The sequence below is a fragment of the Tenrec ecaudatus genome, unplaced genomic scaffold, assembly GCF_050624435.1.
Source record: "Tenrec ecaudatus isolate mTenEca1 unplaced genomic scaffold, mTenEca1.hap1 Scaffold_424, whole genome shotgun sequence".
In the NCBI taxonomy this organism is placed as follows: domain Eukaryota; kingdom Metazoa; phylum Chordata; class Mammalia; order Afrosoricida; family Tenrecidae; genus Tenrec; species Tenrec ecaudatus.
Window position 1 is genome coordinate 18,363 of NW_027459324.1, and position 7,637 is coordinate 25,999.

A 7,637-nucleotide genomic window follows, 5' to 3' on the forward strand; every position below is an offset into this window, starting at 1 on the left:
AGTCAGGAATGTGCTCATTGTGCTCATTGTTTCCATGCCCTTCTCCCAGAAGCCAATGCTCTAGGGAGGAAAGGCAGGCCCAGAGACAGGGAAGGGCTAGGGAAGAAGGAGCGATAGGAGAGCAATAGAAAAGACAGGTTACTCTCCCTCATTCCCAGTATAGCTCCTCAAAACTCAGGTAAAGCCTCTGATTCTGAGGCTGAGGCTTATAATAGGATCAGACTGAACATTTAATCCCTCAAGCTGCCTGGAAAGTGTGGGAGCTGATTAAGATGGCAAGAGATGAAGAAGGAAGGAATCTACTGGTTACAGATGTGAAAGCACCTGTTAGTGAAGCCTTCTCAGTTTCTTATTGCCTTATCAATGTCATCAGTCCACTAAATGTACTCACTTTCCAAACGCCTATTAACCAATTGTACATACCTTGAGTTCTTTCTAGGAGGCAATGTTAATATTCTCATTTCCGAGTTGAGGCCACAGAAGTTTGGACAATTTCTGGATGTTGTTGTTGCTGGCAGGTGCTCATCAAGTTGGTTCCAACTCATAGCAACCCCCGTGCATACCGGAAGGGAGCATGGCCCCGTCCTGTGTCCCCTTCTCTGGAGGGCACTTGCCTCAAATCTTTAAATTAAAAGCTTCATGTTTTGTCAAATGAAATCATTTCTTCAGTCAATCTCAGAAATCTTTATGTAAAAACGTTGGAAACGCCTTTCACTCAATGTCTAGGGAGGCTGAGTAAGGTGGGAGGGGCTCCAGGACAGATGGTGGGAATCACTCCTGCAGGTGGGTGGTAGGATGGCGAGGCCAGTCTGACTTGCCTCCCTGGTGACTGTCCTCAACCAGCAATGGGCAGCTGGACACATGGCATGAAGTGATCTCTGGTCTTCGTGGCGGTGGATGCCAGTAGACCGTCAGGTATGGGAGACCCATGAGAAAATAGGTTACTTTTCTCTTTCTCTCCAAGTTTCTCTGTGATCTCTCTATGCTGCCTGAGCCCGCATGCATACTGACAAAGGCAGACATGTGCACACACATGGCAAAGTAAATAGAGATGCCCACATTCACAGACGTATCCATCCACGTGCAAATAGGCACATATTTGCACATGCATGCCAAAGCAGACACAGACATCCATGAATGCACATGTATTCGTGCAAGCTGATTTTCATGGGGAAAAAAAGATCAGCTCTATCACTATCAAGTCCACTCCAACTGAAAGCAACTGTAGAGCACAGAGGAGAACTGCCCCATTGGGTTTCCAAAGCTGTCATCTTGTCAGACACAGTCAGCCACCACTTTCTCCTGCAGAGCAGCTGGGGTTTTCCAACTGCCGGCCTTTCACTTAGCAGCCGAGCACTTGCTGGTTTTCATAGGAGTCTGGAAATCAGTTTCATTGCCTGCTAGTCACACCTCCGCTGTGACTTAGCACAGCCTGGTAAGCTTGGAAGGAGAAAAATCTTCCTTCCAGAGGTAGTTGAGTGGTTTTCCCCTGAGGAAATGGTTCAGAAGATTTCCTTCAAGAAATCAGAACACTCTTGAAGAGAAATTTCCTGCCAAAACATTTATTTGCTTGACAACGAGACAAATGAAGCAGCCCTCTGACTTCCCCCTTGGGTCCTCTTTCTCATCATGACTGCTCTGCTCAGCTACAAGGCTCCAGGTCCTGGGAGCAAGGGTGACCTTCTATTTGGAACCTAACACGGCTCCACTGTGAGTCAGGGAAAGACCTGGAACCTTGAGCATCCTGAAACGGGGCCTGCATAGCAATATCATCTGTCATCAGGCTCATCGTTTCTCTCATTTTTTGTAAGATCATTGAGCCCTTGGAGCCCTGAGAAGTTCTCTCAGCGGAAGCCATCCTCCTCCCATGAATCCAAGAGGGACTGCTTAAAGATTGTTGTCTTCTACTTACAGGAATACCAGCAACCAATTGCCATTGAGTCAACTCGGACTCACATAGAGCCCAAGTGTGTTAGAGAAGTCCGGTCCCTAGAATTTTCCATGGCTGAGGTGAGTTTTTTTCCAGAAGCATATCACCAGGCCCTTCTTGGAAGGCACCTCTGGGTGAACTCAAACCTTTAACCCATAGTTCGCAGCCTAGCTCATGAAAAACACCATCCAAGGACGGTACAGTTCCTTGCAAATGGTCACCTGCAGTAGATGAACCAAGGTCAAGTAACTGCCTGAGAAACATCAACCAGAGGAAAGCAGAGTGAACCCCAGGGTTCTTGGGAAGAGGGCCAGAGAGGAAAAAGGAGAAAACAGCTTTCTTGGGACATCAGAAAGGAAAGGACTCCACTTAGTGGATGCCATAGAACAATCCCAAGCCAAGCATGGGTGAGAAACAGACCCCACCCAAACCCAGCGGGCTGGATTCTGTCGCCAAGTGTTGAACACCAGACATGGATATGACAGAGCCGCTAGTCGTCCGTGGAAAGAAACTGTTTGCCCATTGTCTGGTAGTTTTGCAGCATTTGAACAACCAGGCCTCTGCTGCCTCTTCTGGCCTGAAATATAATTGCAGCCATAACCACCCAGCGTTTCAATGGGTAGAACTCCCTGGGGAGGGCTAACTACCCAAATCATTTGGGAGATCATTTTAGAATTGTCCAGGAGATCTTTGGCTGTGTCTATTATATGAACTATGGTGTCTTTTTTTTTAAAAAAAAGAAACTTTTAATTGTAAGGTGGGTTAAGATTTACAGAGAAAATCAGCTTTGCACATAACAATTTATACTCGTTTTTTTATGTGACATTGATGACAATCTCCTGCAATGTAATATCACTCATGCCATTGAAACTCTGCTTCCTGTTTTCATTCACCCTTCTCCCCTAACCTTGCCTGCCTTTTGAATTTGGCCTTGGGCAAATACTGCCTATTAGCTTTTGAATGGTTGATGGTTCTGAGGAATGTGTGCTCCTCAGTGCTATGATTCATTTTGGTGTAGTTGTTCTTATCAGGTGCCATTGAGCCAGTTGCAACCCACATTGACCCTATGCCAAACAGAAAGAATCACTACCTAGCCCTGAATTATTCTCCTAATTGTTCCCAAGCTTGAGCCCCTTGTTTCAGTCACTGTCAATCCATCTCCTTAAGGGGCTTCCTCTCTTTCCCTGTCCCTCTACTTCACCTGGCATGATGTCCTTCTCCAGGGACTAGTCTCTCTTAATAACATGACCAAAGTATGTGAGAGGAAGTCTCACCATCCTTGCCTTTAAGGAGCCTTCTGGCCATACTTCTTCTAAGACAGATCTGTTTGTTCCCTTGGCAGTCCATGTTACTTTCAATATTCTTCACCAGCACCACAATTCAAACATATCAATTCTTCTTCAGCCTTCCTTATTCAATGTCTGACTTTCACATACTTATGAGGCAATTTAAATTACTATGGCTTGGGTAAGGTGCACCTTAGTCCTCAAAGTAACATCCTTGCTTTTTAGCACTCTACAGACGTATTGTGCACCAAATGTATCCATACGCAATGCATCATTTGATCTCATGATTGCAGCTTCCAAGAGCATTGATTATATACCTCATCAAGACAAAAATCCGTGACAACTTCAACAAATAACAACAAATAAAAAAACAACAAACTTCTCCATTTATCATGGTACCTATTGATCAAGTTGTGAGGATGTGTGTCTTCTTGACATTGAGTTGTAATCCATACTGAGGGCTGCAACCTTTGATTTTCATAAGGTTCACTTTATAAACCTGTCTATTTTTCAGGGGGTGGAATTCAGTTCCAGACCTGAAGGGTGATGAAGGACCATAGTAGTGGGGATCTCACTAGTCTATCTAACCAATAAACCTCATCTTTTATCATTATTATTACTATTGGTAGTAGTAGTATGACTTTCAGTTTTCTGACACATTACTCCCCACTCTATCTAGGATCATGTACCATGATCCCTTTCAGAGCAGCTGTTTGTGATAGGCAGGCACCTTTTAGTTCTTCTGACCTTAGCATCATAGAGGCTGAGGTACGCATAGTCCATTACTGATTTGGACTAATTGTTGCCAGGCATCTTGATTTTATTCACTGTTATTTGCTCCAGACAGGGTCCAATAGTTTATAGTGCCAGCCTAGCCGATAAACACAAGTAGGATTAATCGAAGGGCAGAGGGATAGATGGTTTCGTGAGCCTCGCCTTGCTTGTTCTGTGCCTCAATTTAAAGGGGTACACTACCTGTGGGATGCCTAGCTTGTGGACTGTGTCGCTGTAAGTTGAGGTCCATTTAATCCCACAGGATTGGTATGTTCATCTCTGGAGCTGGGGACCGACAGTTGGTGACAGTTGGTGACTTGCCTTGCTGTTTGCTGCCTGGGTATATATAGCCCAGCTCTCTCTACAGAAAGGGACTGGCAACTGGCGGCTCTCAAGCCTTAAAGGACTGCTAGTGTCTCACTGTTTTATAATTTCACTGTTAGTTTCTTGTGTTATCTATCTGTATATAATTTAGTGGTTCATTTCTTCTATTGTATATCTAGCTTTTTAATATATTTATATATAATTACTAGCAATATGGTTTTCTCTCTCTAGAGAACCCTGTCCAACACATAGGGTAAGACCAAGAACCGACTTTTAGTTTGCTACTCACTAGCTTTTGAAGACCCCAGTCACTTCCCTGATGGATACAGAACATTGTCTTTGTGAGCTAGTTTGTTCCAATTGATCTTGAGGTCTCTCAGAGCTATGTTCCTGATCCCCCATATTTAGGACACGCTCCCTCAAGGGGTTTTGTTATACCTAAGACATTTTCATAACTATGCCTCCTGGATGCACTATTATATTCATGAACATATTTGTAGTATATGCTAATATGTATATAGAACTATTCTCTGGCAAACCTATATTTATTCATGGGGCTAGTCCCATTCTCCTTCCCACAACTGCTCAGATTTTGTGGTTTTTCTATCTATCTATTTATCTCTCTAGCTATCCTTGTATGTTATTGTTATTATTGGAGTATTTATCTCTGTTGCCTTTAATGCTTGTAGTCTACTGAGAAAGGATAGTGTTTTGATGTTCCAAATGTTTCCTCATTTTCTGGGTTACATGACACAAACCAATAGAAGAAGAGAAAAGAAAAAAATTTAACCCAAGTAATAACACCAACAATAAAACCTATTTAGTCTTTTTTTTTTTTTGGAGAACTTTCTTTTATTCTTGCAGTTTTATACCAGGAATTCAACATTTAATAATCCATTTTCCACAATGAACCCTTAAATTGTACACTGACATCCTTTAACTCCTTAACTTATTTACCACTCTCCTTCAAGTCTGAAGAAAATTATTAATTCATTGAGTTCCACAGACAGCACAGTCCCACTGAGATGACATTGAGCCTGAACTCCTCCACTCATATCAGAATTAAGAACAGCCAGTATCAAACTGGCCCGAAACCTGATTGTGTTCTTGGCTCAGGATATCTATAGTAAATTTGTGAAGTCACACTAAAACAGAAAAATTAAGTAAGGGATGTATGTATTATAAAATTTTTTTCACAGTACAGTAAAAATTAACATTGAAAGTTTACCAAATTTTAACCATATAATCGGTGTTTTAGCCAATTAAAAAATTTTAAATGCTTGATTAACTGTGACTCAATTGCAAATAACTTCATGTAGGATCTTTTTTTTTCTTTTAAAGTTTGCCCAGCCTTTTAAAATGTTTACAGAATTAATATAACTTTTAAAACATCAAAATATGCTTGCTGTACATATTGCACTTTTCTGCTAGAACTGGGCTAGAGTCTTCCCTGGCAAGACACCAAAACTATTGAATAAAATATACTTTTAAATCAATAGGTACTTGATTATTTTCCCTGAAATCATCAACATCATTACCAAAATCTTCCAGGATTTTGTAAGATTTGATTCCTTAAATACAGCTTTAAAATTAAGTTAAAGAGGGAAAAAAGCCCTCAGATGTTTGACTTTTATTGTCCTTGTTCTGGTCCTTCAGTGACCAAAGAGGATTTAAAACAAATTGTGTTCATGTTTCCTGACTTAATAAAAAGCTACAAATCCAAATTTTAAAATTATATTATTCAACTTAAAAATTATACTAATCAAAGAGCTATAAATCTTGATATGTCTATGTCTGTCTATCTGCAGGTTCCTTAGAAACTTTCAAAATTTTTATAATTAAGAGGTTTTAATCAATGATGCAGTAAAATCAAACCAGGTAAGGAAAATTATTTTGCAAAAATAAATCACTTCCCAAAGTGCTTGACAGAAACCAACTATTCATTTTCATTTGTGTTCCATTGAAGACATTACTGAAATCTGTCCAATGGTTTATTTCCAAGTGGTCCACTATGAAAATCTTCGGAATGTTCTAAGACTGGCTGTAGCTAGAGTTCTGACTTCCATTTGGACCCTGCTCTCCTTCACTGTTTGGAGGTGGTTTTGGTTTGGGCATCTTACTAAGAATAGTTGCCATCTCTTTTCTCTCATCAAAATTCTTCCACTGTTCATAGAGTTTTAAAATGACCCTGATTATTTCCAAAATCTTTTCCATGTCCACAGAAAGCTCAGCAAACCATTGTCTGGCATCTTTCTGCTGTACAACACAGGCCACATGTAGGCAAGCTAAAGCTATCATGAAAGGAGGGTACAGTAGGCAAAGCTCCGTTCGATAGGTATCATTCACTATCCTCCATGCCAGGGGAAGCAACATGTCTTCTTGGCCCATGTCCTGCACATACTGGAGCAAAGGTCTATAAGGATGATACACTATCAAGCAACAATCCATTAGTTCTAAAAGATAAAATTCACATTCTAATACATGATTCATCCTATAAGGAAACTCCTTTGGAAAGGCATATGAAAATCTAGTTTTTAATACAGAAGTAGCAGCAGCAATCAACCTTGTATTTGAGACTACTCCAAATTCCTCTACTTTGGATGCCAAAAACACACAAGTAGGAGCCATTAATACGGGATCTATACTTTTCAGAGAATACCTGGCATAGAATCTCTTGAAATAGACTGTAGCAGTGGCAATAACTTGCTGTCTTAATTTAAGATGTTCAACTAATGCCTGAATAACATTTGTAAAAAATATTTGTAGTTTCCAATACTCTTCTTCTGAGAGAAATTTTAAGTCCTTTTGGCGCTCCTTCAGAAGGTCTTGTTTATCCAAAATCCATTGCAAATAGTGGGAGCTCTGCCAAAAGTTCCCTGCCATGGAACACAGCTTGTCCTGATGAAGAAGCACCAGCCGGCGGAGCGACCCGCGGAGCGACCATAGACCCAGCCCGCTCGGTACCCGAGCTCCGTGACTGCAACCAGCTCCACTCCGCTCCGCGGCGGCAACCCCAATTTAGTCTTTTGGTTAAGAATTACTCAGACTTCCCCACTCCTAGGCTAACCCTTGAAAGAAAAAGAATGAGATAAAAGACCATAGGGAGGAAGAAAGGAGAGTGAGAGGCAAGGGAATAAAGAAAGAAGGTGGCAGGGTTGTGTGAACAATTAATGTGGACCTTCTTTGATGTGTATTAAAAATAATATTGACTGGTTTTTTCAATACTCACCAAAAATTATTTATATCAATCAAGAAAACCTCACTACTCTGGAATCAATTATGACATATAGCAACCCTTTGGACAGAGTATAGAACTGCCCCTG

The 7,637-nt window shown here is 41.2% G+C and overlaps 1 pseudogene; it reads right to left on the reverse strand.

Annotated features, from left to right (window-relative positions):
* Positions 1-5,159: 5,159 nt before the first annotated feature.
* LOC142436581 (cyclin-C pseudogene) lies at positions 5,160-7,258 on the reverse strand (annotated as a pseudogene).
* Positions 7,259-7,637: the final 379 nt, after the last annotated feature.